The sequence below is a fragment of the Triticum dicoccoides genome, chromosome 3A, assembly GCF_002162155.2.
Source record: "Triticum dicoccoides isolate Atlit2015 ecotype Zavitan chromosome 3A, WEW_v2.0, whole genome shotgun sequence".
Lineage (NCBI taxonomy): Eukaryota > Viridiplantae > Streptophyta > Magnoliopsida > Poales > Poaceae > Triticum > Triticum dicoccoides.
In genome coordinates, this window is record NC_041384.1 from 184,495,119 (window position 1) to 184,509,056 (window position 13,938).

General features: G+C 46.6%; 1 pseudogene; it reads right to left on the reverse strand.

Annotated features, from left to right (window-relative positions):
• The window catches only part of LOC119272131, a 185,809-nt pseudogene that overhangs the window by 57,964 nt on the left and 113,907 nt on the right, over positions 1-13,938 (reverse strand).

Here is a 13,938-nt window from a genome sequence, read left to right on the forward strand (position 1 = left end):
TCTTCAATTTGCACAAAATTATATATTTCCCTTAAAGCAACTTGTTTCTCATGAGCAGGGAAATATTTAGCAGAGAAGTAGTAAATCATATCCTGGGGACTACGCACACAACCAGGATCAAGAGAATTAAACCATATCTTAGCATCACCCTTTAATGAGAACGGAAATAATTTAAGGATATAATAGTAGCGAGTTTTCTCATCATTAGTGAATAGGGTAGCTATATCAATTAATTTAGTAAGATATGCCACAACAGTTTCAGATTCATAGCCATAGAAAGGATCAGATTAAAACTAAAGTAATTAACTCGGGATCAACAGAGAAATCATAATCCTTATCAGTAATAAAGATAGGTGAAGTAGCATAAGTAGGGTCATATTTCATTCTAGCATTCACAGTTTTTTCTTTCAGCTTAGGTAATAATTTCTTAAGATCACTTCTATCATTGCAAGCAAGAAAGTCTCTAGCAGTTTCTTCATCCATAACATAACCCTCAGGAACAACGGGCAATTCATATCTAGGGGGAGAATCTTCATCATCACTTTCATCAATATTATCAGTTTCAATAATTTCATTCTCTCTAGCCCTAGCAAGTTGTTCATCAAGAAATTCACCTAGTGGCACAGTAGTATCAAGCATAGAAGTAGTTTCATCATAAGTATCATGCATAGTAGAAGTGGCATCATCAATAACATGAGACATATCAGAATTAATAGCAGAAGCAGGTTTAGGTGTCGCAAGCTTACTCAAAACAGAAGGTGAATCAAGTGTAGAGCTAGATGGCAGTTCCTTACCTCCCCTCGTAGTTGAGGGAAAAATCTTGGTTCTTTGATCTTTCTAGTTCTTCATAATGATAAGCAGATATAAATCCCAAGTGACTCAAAGAATAGAGCTATGCTCCCCGGCAACGGCGCCAGAAAATGTTCTTGATAACCCACAAGTATAGGGGATCGCAACAGTTTTCAAGGGTAGAGTATTCAACCCAAATTTATTGATTCGAAACAAGGGGAGCCAAAGAATATTCTCAAGTATTAGTAGCTGAGTTGTCAATTCAACCACACCTGGAAACTTAATATCTGCAGCAAGGTATTTAGTAGCAATGTAATATGATAGTAGTGGTAATGGTGGCAAAAGGTAACAGTAGCAAAAGTAATATTTTTGGGTTTTGTAGTGATTGTAACAGTAGCAATGGAAAAGTAAATACGCGAAGAACAATATATGAAAAGCTCGTAGGCATTGGATTGGTGATGGATAATTATGCCGGATGCGATCGATCATGTAATAGTCGTAACCTAGGGTGACACAGAACTAACTCCAGTTCATCAATGTAATGTAGGCATGTATTCCGAATATAGTCATACGTGCTTATGGAAAAGAGCTTGCATGGCATCTTTTGTCCTATCCTCCCGTGGCAATGGGGTCCTATTGGAAACTAAGGATATTAAGGCCTCCTTTTAATAGAGTACCAGACCAAAGCATTAACACATAGTGAATACATGAACTCCTCAAACTATGGTCATCATCGGTAAGTATCCCGATTATTGTCACTTCGGGGTTAACAGATCATAACACATAATAGGTGACTATAGACTTGCAAGATAGGATCAAGAACTCTCATATATTGATGAAAACATAATAGGTTCAGATCTGAAATCATGGCACTCGGGCCCTAGTGACAAGCATTAAGTATAGCAAAGTCATAGCAACATCAATCTCAGAACATAGTGGATACTAGGGATCAAACCCTAACAAAACTAACTCGATTACATGATAAATCACATCCAACCCATCACCGTCCAGCAAGCCTAGGATGGAATTACTCACACACGGCGGTGAGCATCATGAAGTTGGTGATGGAGGAAGGTTGATGATGACGATGGCGACGGATTCCCCTCTCTGGAGTCCCGAACGGACTCCAGATTAGCCCTCCCGAGAGAGTTTAGGGCTTGGCGGCGGCTCCATATCATAAAATGCGATGAAACCTTCTCTCTGATTTTTCTCTCCTCGGAAGTGAATATATGGAGTCAAGGTTGAGGTCGGTGGAGCATCAGGGGGCCCACGAGGCAGGGGCGCGCCCAGGGGGGGTAGGGCGTGCCCCCCACCCTCGTGGACAAGGTGTGGGCCCCCTGATGTGGATCTTTCTTCCAGTTTTTTTGTATATTCCAAAATAATTCTTCGTTGATTTTCAGGTCATTCCGAGAATTTTCATTTATGCACAAAAATAACACCATGGCAATTCTGCTGAAAACAACGTCAGTCTGGGTTAGTTCCATTCAAATCATGCAAGTTAGAGTCCAAAACAAGGGCAAAAGTGTTTGGAAAAGTAGATACAATGGAGATGTATCAGCTTACATCCAGACAGTTCAACATGTTTTGGCATGAGAGGGAGTCCAACGTCATCTTTTGGGCGATCTGAATCTAGAAAAAATCTTTGACCATTTGATGGATGATGATCCAAATGCAAATGATCTAGCTTCCTTAGAGGTGACACCATTCTTGTTTGTGCTATTTACTTCATTAAAGACCCAAGTATTTACCATTAATCATTTACACACGCTCATCAAAATTTGTTCATACAGAACCATGACTTTTTTTACATAAAGGGCAATTAGGTAGCATTTTCATGGAGACCTGACTAATGTAAGTCTCGTTATTTCATTGTGAAATGGAAGGGGAATAAGCCCAGTCAATTTGAAAAAAATTAAGGAGAACTGAAGAGAGGTCCTTGTGTATGAAAAGAAAACGAGGAGCTAAAACACTAAAAAATAATATGACAATATGTAAGATGAGACAGCTTTAATCATTAGAAGGCAGATAGAATCCTATAGAGCACAATTTAACAGTATGAAAACGGTATTTCCTTGTGAATATCGCAGCTCTAGCAGTCCCACAGAAACAATAAGGTTCACTCTTTACCTCCACCATGGTCATCAGAAATCTCGGACACTGACAATCGAGGAATTGTATTATATGTGGGAAAGTGGGGCGCTCTCCCTAAGAATAAAATGCTTCATTCATGGAAAGACATGATGATAAGGAGTGCGTCGATGTTAAGTTCCTGATGGGAAAGTCTGTATTTGATTTGGAAGGGCTGTATGAGGAAACCGATGAAACTTCATCTTTTGAACTATCATATCCTTCCTCTAGATCAGTACTATCATTTGCTTTGATCTGCAATAAGAATATTATATGTCAGCATGGGTTGAAACAAAAATCATGGAAATATACGGATATTAGTGATTAACATGATTTAGTCAATAATTACTATGTACATGAAAAATACCATTCGCTGGAAAACATTTCAGATCCTACCACGGCCAACTATATTCTTAAGTTGACAAAATTGCAAACTACATGTCAGGACCCCGACTCAATGCCACATCGATCTAGCATGTAACACCTCATATCACTTTGCGGCCTCACGCACGGTATTCCCACGGGTGTCGCCTTACCTTAGCCCGGGACCGTTTGCGCCTTTTGGCACACGTATATGACAGTGTCGCTAGCATCCATATGATAAGGAGCCCGGGCTGACATGGATAGTCGTAAACCCAAAGTGGCACAGACTTACAGGGACAGGCATCCATGACCCAGCATCGAACGTGTCGGTCATCAGCGAGTGAATCCAGGCTGTAGCACTGGGCTAGCAGGACTCCGGTGAACCGGGCTGTAGCAGGCTAACAGGACTCCGGTATTCATCGCGTGACATTTCCCCGAAGGGACAGACACAGGAACGAAGAAGGACACATGCCGGCCAGCCTAAGTGTTCCGGAGCAGTAGCGAGCTACCATGGCTCGGTGGAAACACTAGGAGACATTTCCCGGTAAGAGAGGCTACTAAAGATAAACAACTAGATGGTCAGATCCCACACATACCAAGCATTTCAATAACATACACACAATATGCTCGATATGTGCAAATACAACATGGCATCACAACATGACTCTATGACTCAAGTAATTTATCAATAGGCTCCAAGAAGCGAGATATTACAAACATGGGTCTCATGACCCAACATTCAGAGCATACAATTCAAAGCACAAGCGGAAGCTATCATGTCTGAGTACAGACATCTATAAATGAAAAAGGCTGAGAAGCCTGACTATCTACCAAATCCTGCCGAGGCACAAGATCGTAGCTGAGGTAACAAGCTAAACTTCGAAGACCACGCGGAAATACTAGTGAGACTGAAGTCTCTCTGCAAAAACATAAAATAGGCAAACGTGAGTACAAATGTACCCAGCAAGACTTACATCAGAACTATCTACATATGCATCATTATCAACAAAGGGATGGTGGGGTTTAACTGCAGCAAGCCAGCTTTGACTCGGTGGCTATCCTGAACTACGACTGCGAGTAACTCTTTTGAGGTGGCGCACACGAGTCCACATATTCACCATATCAATACACCACTATGGATCCGCTCCCGTCTCCCTACGAGAACGCCATCCATAGCACTCACGCTTATCTTGCGTATTTTAGAGTATCCACTTTCACTTGTCTATGAACTGATATAAGCAACCCAGAAGTCCTTTACCGCGGACACGGCTATTCGAATAGATGATGTTAACCCTGCAGGGGTGTACTTCTTCATACATGTTTCCACCACTTAGCGTCTGCACACGACATGTGCTCGACAGACTTCAAGCGAAAGCCGACGTGGGTGTAGACCACGACCTACCTAAACACTCAAGTCTCTAGTCCAGGTTTATCGCCTATTCGGGTTCCATCCATGAGGAGATCCGGCCGGAGTTTTGCTCACAGCCCCAAACGATGTGAACAGGGTTCCGTGACACCAAACGGGCGCCCGGTATACCCGGCCACGTGCCTACCGCATCACAGCCCACCCCTACGGTCAGCGCTGTCCACGGCCTCCAGCATACTACAAACACCAGAAACTACTTGCAACTCCTGGACAGAGGACAAGGGTGAATAAGAAGTCGAGCGGGGTCATATTTCAGGGCCCAATGTATGGTAGTAGCTGAATCATGGATCACAAACACAGAACTCAGTTCCTGAGGACGGCTTCAATGAGACAACCCACCATGTACTCCTACATGGCCTCTCACCGATACCTTTTACCAAATCGTGTTCACACACTTAGCTCACACACAGTAGGACATGTTCACACACCTCTGATTCATCCCGGATGAATCAGACCTGACACAACTCTAAGCAGTAGCAGGCATGACAAACAAGCATGAATGAGTAGGCACAACAGGGCTCAAACAACTCCTACTCATGCTAGTGGGTTTCATCTATTTACTGTGGCAATGACAGGTCATGCAAAGGATAAAGGGGTTCAGCTACCGCAGCAAGTAACAGATGAATCGATGTTGTCCTAATGCAGTAAAAGAGAGCAGGAGCGAGAGAGTAGGATTGTATCGGAATGAACAAGGGGGTTTTGCTTGCCTGGCACTTCTGAAGATAACATTGAGTCTTCATCAGTGTCAACGATCACATCATCGGTATCACGTCTATCGAGAGGGGACAAATACCGGTAACACAGAAGGAAACATAATCAATGCAATGCACAATATGATGCATGATCATGACATGGCAAAATGAATGTGTTTTGGGCTAATGCAACTAGCCACAGATTAAATGAAGTTGGTTTGTGTCAGGTCCCCGACTCGATGTCACATCGATCTAGCTGGTAACACCTTATATCACTCTGCGGCCTCACGCACGGTATCCCCACGGGTGTCGTCTTACCTTTTCCCGGGACCGTTTGCGCCTTTTGGCTCACGTATATGATAGTGTCGCTAGCATCCATATGATAAAGAGCCCGGGCTGACATGACTAGTCGTAAACCCAAAGTGGCACAGACTTACAGGGACAGGCATCCATGACCCAGCTTCGAACGTGTCGGTCATCAGCAAGTGGGTCCGGGCTGTAGCACTGGGCTAGCAGGACTCCGGTAAACCGGGCTGTAGCGGGCTAACAGGACTCCGGTACTCAAAGCGTGACATTTCCCCGAAGGGACAGACACAGGAACGAAGAAGGACACATGCCGGCCAGCCTAAGTGTTCCAGAGCAGTAGCAAGCTACCATGGCTCAGCGGTAACACTAGGAGACATTTCCCGGTAAGAGAGGCTACTAAAGATAAACAACTAGATGGTCAGATCCCACACATACCAAGCATTTCAATAACATACACAATATGCTCGATATGTGCAATACAACATGGCATCACAAAATGACTCTACGACTCAAGTAGTTTATTCAATAGGCTCCGAGGAGCGAGACATTACAAACATGGGTCTCATGACCCAACAATCAGAGCATACAAGTCAAAGCACAAGCGGAAGCTATCATGTCTGAGTACAGACATCTATAAATGAAAAAGGCTGAGAAGCCTGACTATCTATCAGATCCTGCCGAGGGCACAAGATCGTAGCTGAGGTATCAAGCTAAACGTCGAAGTCCACGCGAAACTACTAGTGAGACCGAAGTCTCTCTGCAAAACATAAAATAGGCAAACGTGAGTACAAATGTACCCAGCAAGACTTACATCAGAACTATCTACATATGCATCATTATCAACAAAGGGGTGGTGGGGTTTAACTGCAGCAAGCCAGCTTTGACTCGGTGGCTATCCTAAACTACGACTGCAAGCGACTCTTTTGAGGTGGCGCACACGAGTCCACATATTCACCATATCAATACACCACTATGGATCCGCTCCTGTCTCCCTACGAGAACGCCATCCATAGCACTCACGCTTATCTTGCGTATTTTAGAGTATCCACTTTCACTTGTCTATGAACTGATATAAGCAACCCAGAAGTCCTTTTCCGCGGACACGGCTATTCGAATAGATGATGTTAACCCTGCAGGGGTGTACTTCTTCACACACGCTCTCACCACTTACCGCCGTTTACACGACATGTACTCGGCAACCTTCAAGCGGAAGCCCAACGTGGGTGTCGGCCACGGCCTGCCTAAACACTCAAGTCTCTAGTCCAGGTTTATCGCCTATTCGGGTTCCATCCATGAGGAGATCCGGCCGGAGTTTCGCTCACAGCCCCAAACGATGTGAACAGGGTTCCGTGACACCAAACGGGCGCCCGGTTTACCCGGCCACGTGCCTACCGCATCACAGCCCACCCCTCCGGTCAGCGCTGCGCACGGCCTCCAGCATACTACAAACACCAGAAACTACTTGCAACTCCTGGACAGAGGACAAGGGTGATTAAGAAGCCGAGAGGGTCCATTGGTTTCGGGCCCAATGCGTGGTAGTAGCTGAATCATGGATCACAAACACAGAACTCAGTTCCTGAGGACGGCTGCAATGAGACAACCCACCATGTACTCCTACATGGCCTCTCACCGCTACCTTTACCAAATCGTGTTCACACACTTAGCTCTTAACAGTAGGACATGTTCACACACCTCTGATTCATCCCCGATGAATCAGACCTGACTCAACTCTAAGCAGTAGCAGGCATGACAAACAAGCATGAATGAGTAGGCACAACAGGGCTCAAACAACTCCTACTCATGCTAGTGGGTTTCATTTGTTTACTGTGGCAATGACAGGTCATGCAAGGATAAAGGGGTTCAGCTACCGCAGCAAGTAACAGATGAATCGGTATTGTCCTAATGCAGTAAAAGAGAGCAGGAGCGAGAGAGTGGGATTTTATCGGAATGAACAAGGGGGTTTTGCTTGCCTGGCACTTCTGAAGATAACATTGAGTCTTCATCAGTGTCAACGATCACAACGTCGGAACATCGTCTACCGGGAGGGAACAGATACCGGCAACAAAGAAGAAATACAATCAATGCAATGCACAATATGATGCATGCTATGACATGGCAATATGAATGTGTTTTGGGCTAATGCAACTAGCAACAGATTAAATGAAGTTGGTTTGAATACAAGATTCAAATTCAAACTCCATATGTGATTATTCAAATGCCATTTAATTGATTTGTGCTAAACAGCAGCTATAAGTTGTTCTAACATGCATGAAAATGGTACAGATGGATTCCTTGAATTTTTCTGATAATTTTTCATATATAATTTATTTAATTTGGAGTTACGGTTGAATTTCTATGATTTTTAGAAGTTTTTACAATTTTCTGGAATTTCCTGAATATTTATAAAATGAACTAAATTCCAGAAAAGGAATATTGCGTCAGCATGGCGTAAGGCTGAGGTCAGCAGGTCAACTGGGTCGCCCAGGGTCAAACCTGACGTGTGGGGGCCACACGTCAGTGACACAGGAGCTAATCCCGGTCAAACCCAGCGCTGGCTGGGGTTTGACCAGGGGTGGGGCCCACTGTCAGTGTCTGTAGGTTGATTAACCAGCTGGGTTAGCTCCTAATGACGGAGCCACGTCAGCTCCCGCCGGAGTTTCGCCGGTGACGACCAACGGAGCGGCGGAAACGCATCGGGTTCGCGCTACAGGGCACGGTTTAGGGTGCGGTTGGGTTCTACGGCGAGCTGGGACTCGTGCGCATCGAACGGTGGTGGTGGCCGTGCCGGTGATGGCCGGTACCGACGACGGCGAGCTCGTGAGCGGCGGCCGGAGTTCGGGTGGTGGCGCGTTTGGCGCTACGAGCGGTGGTTTGGTGCGCTGAGTGCACTAGGGAGAAGCTCTTGCTCCTCCGCATCCAAAGGAACGGGCGGGAGGCCGCGAGGTGGCCGGAGTTGAGCACGGCGTCGACCTTGGCGGCGGCCGGAGCTCGGGCGAGCTCGTGGTCGGTGTTAGGGAGCACGGCAGGAGGCGTTGTGGGTGTCTACGGGTTCATGCGATCGTGCTGAGCACGATGGTGGGCTCGGGAGCGAGCTGCGGTGGCTGTGGCCACGGCCACGCCATGGCCGGCGGCGAGAAGCTCTCGGCCGAGGTGGGGAAGCTAGCTAGGGGAGGGGAACGACGGGGATTCCAGGGGGAAAAATAAGAGTGGCTCACGTAGGGACTAGCAGAGTCGACGACGAGGTCGGGGAAGCTCTGGACGACGCGAATTTACGACGGCGATCTCCGGGCACCGGAGATGAAGACGACGACGCTCCGGTCGACTGGGGCCTCCTCTGGTCGCGTGCGTCGGTGTGCAGCTCCATGGGGTCGGGACGGAGCTCAGGGGTGTGGAGAGGGAGCGAGGGGGTGGCTGTGGCCGCGGCGAACAGCGTCGGTGGCGACGAGCTCCGCTCGGGCAGAGAGGGAGAGAGAGCAGAGGAGAGGATGAGGCGAGGGAGAGAGTGAGAGAGAGCCAGGGCTGCGTGGCGCTCCGTGGTGTGGATTAGGACGAAGGGCGGCCTCCAGCGTGAAGCAGGAGGTGGCCGGGGCTCTCGGGCGCGCGCCACGCCTCGCCTCTGCCTACTGGCAGAGGAAGACGACGAGCGGCGAGGTAGATGGGCTGGGCTGGGCCGCTGGAGGAGCTGGGCCAGGTAAGTGGGCGCCAGGTAAGTTCTGTTATGTTTCATATTTCTCTTCTGTTTTGTTTTTATTTAATCTTTTGCCACTGTTTTGAAATAAAACAAATTCAAAGAAAGTGACAAAATTCCCCTGAACATTTTATTTAGCACAATGGAATTATACCAAAGCACATAAAAATGTTTCAGTTATTTGAACATATATTCAGTAATATTTGGATATAAGTTCAAATTCAAAATAGTATTGATTTAAATTCAAAGTCCCAAAATAAATCCTTTTAAAATGTTCATTATTTTTGGTTTGGATCAAAACCCTTGCCAAAAATATTAAACATCTAAGAAGAGCATTTTGGAACAATGGATGAGATTTTAGGGTTTTTGCCCTTCTTTTATTTAGGGTTTTGAGGCTTCTGAATTCCTCAGTTCAGGTTTCAAAAATTTAAACATGATGCTCAGATGGAAGCAGGCATAGGACAGGCCAGAACTAGGGATGTGACACTACAGATCTGCTGCATACTGATATGTCCTTGTTTAAGTAATCCAAATAACTATGGACAACTCGTACAACACACTACCATAGGATAAAAAATAATTAAGTGCGATGAAATCTGGGAGATGGGTTAGAAGCTAAATAAGGACTCACCCATTCTGACTCGTCATCTTTTTCCCGCCAAAATATACTCAGTTGCTCAACTGAGAGTGGAAAACTCCCTGAGATATGTGAACAATTTAGCATTGATGAGGGTTAACATAGTATGTAGTTTAGTATCACTAAATTTCTGCTGCTGCACATCCACTAACAACTCTGCAGCATTCAGTTGTTGTTTTCCATGTACGTATTTAAAGAGGATTGTGGTGTCAGTCTCCACTATATTATTTAAGAAGCCTGTCGTGCATATAGGTTTTCATGAAAGGTTGAAAAAAGAAAGTGTTGAACCAGTATGGGCCCAAGCCCACCATACTTTGTCACTTAGGGCCCAAGCCCATGTGGAGGAGCTGACCAAGAAGGGGGCATCCAGTCCACCTATTCCCAAGTGAGCCGCCACACACAGAGTGCACCTACTCGAGCCACCAGACATGAGAAAAAACCTCGTCTGAAGGTACTTATTTCCCGATTCAACATGGTATCAGACGCAGGAGAGGTACTGGGGACGACGGCGACAGTGGCCTAGTCGCCAGCCAGCAGCAGGGTCCGGCGAGGAGGCGGTGGCACATCTGGGCGGGCGTGTCTGTGTGCGCGCGTGCGTGCGTGACTAAGCGGCATGGCGCTGCAAGAGGAGCTGCATGGGCGATGGCGGCTGGCTGGGTCTGGCGAGTTGGAGGCGGCAAGCTTGGTAGGAGAGGCCAGAAGAAAGGAGCGTCTACACCAGGGGAAAGAAGAAGGGTTCTCCTGCTGCTGCTCGCACTTGAGTGCGCCTACTGGAGCAGAGGAGGTGAAGCAGACGAGCTGCTATTTCTGCGCGGGAGGATGCAGACGAGCTGTTGTTGTTGCAGATTGGTAAAGGAAGGACGTGACAAACTGCTATTGTTTCTGAATTGCACTGCTGCTGCTTATTGTTGCTTTGCTTCTACTGCTGCTGCTGTTCTGCTGGAGAAGGGTGCAACTGTGTGTTGGTGGTTGGTGCTGGTCTGCTGTGCTTGCTGCTGGTGTTTGCAGAGGAAGGAGGAAGAGGCTGTTGTTGCTACTTGCACTTGAGTGTTGCTGTGTGTTGTAGCTGCTGGAGCTGCTGCTGGGCATCTGAGTTGCTGGTTTTGTTGCTGCTATAAGTGAACGAGGTGTTGTGTGTTGGAGCTGCTGCTGCTGATTGTAGAGGAGAATGGCTTGAGGGGCAGAGCCTCACGCTCAAGGACATGCTCTTCTTGATGGAGCAGTAGGTCGGCAGGGGATGCCATCTTGTGACCATCGAGGCACCTTTTGTAGGGGCCGATGGTGCTGCTGGCAGGGCCAAGAATATTGTTGTTCTGGAGGAGATGGGTGATACCATAGCTGCGGTTGGTGCTCACCATGCAGTCAAGGAGTATCTAGGGGATGATGACATGAGAAGGGGTGATGCTAATCTAGAGAAGAGTGGTGAGGACAGTGCAGAGAAGGCCGGTGCAGGGTCAGAGAAGGAATACAACATGACTGTAGCAGAGGTTGAGAGGCTCAGGGAGGAATTGGAAAGCCTCAAGAGGAAGGTGGAGGAAATCCAGGCTGGCAAGGAAACAGACGAGGGGGCGACACATGAGAAGGATGCTCAGACCGTTAAGTTGAGGGTTGAGTTAGAGGAGCTTCATGCTTTCATATCACAGCTCCAAACTACAGGCTTGAATGCTCGCAATGGAGATTGTGCTCACTGGACCTTCACTAATGAAGATAATCCAGAAAAGGCATCTCTTGCTACTAATGAGAATGGTCCAGAATGGGTTCTAGACTCTGGAGCATCTAGGCATGTTGCGGGCAAATCCTGCGTGTTCGAGTCTTACAATAAGCATCCTCCTTCTCACACGGGCACTATACAAACAGCTGATGGCACAAAACAGCCTGTCATTGGGGTTGGTACAGTAAAGTGCACTCCGACCATCTCCCTATCCTCAGTTTTACATGTGCCAGCTTTTCCTATCAATTTGGTCTCTTTCAGTGCTCTCATTGATCAAATAGACTATCATGTGATCCTTGACATATTCAATTGCGAGATTTAGGAGCGACATGCGAGGCAGGGGTTGGGACTGGCACCAGGCATAGGAGACTCTGGTATATGGACAAGGGGGTGCAGCCGGACTTGGTTTGTGCTGCAACCATGGAGTACAAGGAGAAGCAGGCGATGATCCATCACTGCAGGATGGGACATGTCTCTTTTGATAAGATGGGTACAATATTTCCAGATGTTATGTGTGGAATAGGCATGGGAAAGCTGACATGTGATGCTTGCGAAGATGCAAACACACAAGAGACATATATGTGAGTAAGAGGCTTAGGAGCATATCTCCTTTTATGCTTATTCATTCAGATGTATGGAAGACTTGATTGTGTCAGTTCATGGGATGAAGTACTTTGTTACCTTTATTGACTGCTATACTCGTATGACTTGGATTTATTTGATGCATCACAAGGATGAGGTGTTCAACCATTTTCAGGATTTCCATGCCTTGGTAAAGAATCAGTTTGAGGAGGAGGTGCAGGTGATCAGGACTAACAATGGCACAAACAACATCTTTGGGGCCTTCTTGTCTGACCAAGGTATTCTTAATCAAACTTCTTGTCCAGACACCCCCCCCTCAGTATGGAGTGGCAGAAAGGAAGAATCGACATATTCTTGAGGTTGCTTAGTCATTGATGTTTACCATGAATGTGCCCAAGTTCTTGTGGAGTGAAGCAGTTACCACAGCACATACCTGATCAACCGGACACCTTCAAGGATACTCGGCATGAAATCGCCATGTGAATTGCTGTTTGGAGAAAATAAGTTTGTTGTTCCCCCAAAGTTGTTTGGCAGTACCTGCTTTGTTCGTGATCACCAACCTTCTATTGGGAAGCTAGATCAGCGGGCAGTGAAGTGTGTTTTTCTGGGCTATGCTCCGAGTTAGCAGGGGTACAAATGTTGGTGTCCCTCTGAGAAACGCCGATTTATAAGTATGGATGTCACTTTCAGGGAGTCAGAGCCATTCTATGGTGGGCCGACAGACCTAAGTCTGTTGTTTGTAGAGCTTGACCACTTACACTCTGTGCAGGATGGTCAAGGGGGGGAGAAGGTTGTATCTCATTCTCGGGATGATTCTGTGGGCACTAACACTGATGATGATGTTCATGTTCAAGCCCAACCAACTGTGGGTACAATTTCGGTTGGTACTCTCACTGATGGTGATGTGCAGGTTCAGGTCCAGCCTACAGTGGGTTCCATTCAGATTGGTAATCTCCAGCTCCCTGTTTGAGATCGATGGCAGGAGATTCCCCTAGTGTACTCTCGACGGCAGCCACAAGTGCCACAAGTGCATAGCTCAAATGACACACGTCTGGTATATTCATGGCGGCAGCCACAAGTGCAGGGGGGCAGCAAGGCAGTGATGCAAGCTCATCTGACACAGTGGAACTGCCTATTGCGTTGTGAAAAGGGACACATGAAGTGGCACAGAAGGCTTTACCACCAGATGTTTTTGATCATGACATTGAAAATTTTGTGTCTTATGAGGCTTTTTCTCCTTCCTATAGATTGTTTGTTGCCTCTCTTCAAACTGTCAATCTCAAAGGATTGGAAGGCTACAAAGCAAGATCTGAAGTGGCGTGAAGCAATGATAGAAGAGTTGGAAGAACTGAGGGGAAGGTGGAACGATATAAGGCCAGATTGATCGCCAAAGGATATAGTCGAACTTATGGAATTGACTATGATGAGAAGTTTGCTCCTGTGATAATCCAGGTCATCTGGCCTTAGTGGTGGCACCCCAGGTTGGGGGGTACAAGTTCACCAAAGTGCTCATGGATGGGGAAAGCAGTATCAATATTCTCTACTATGATACCTTCCGTCGTATGGGGTTGACAAATAAGAATCTTAAACCGTCGAACATCGTTTTCCATGGTGTGG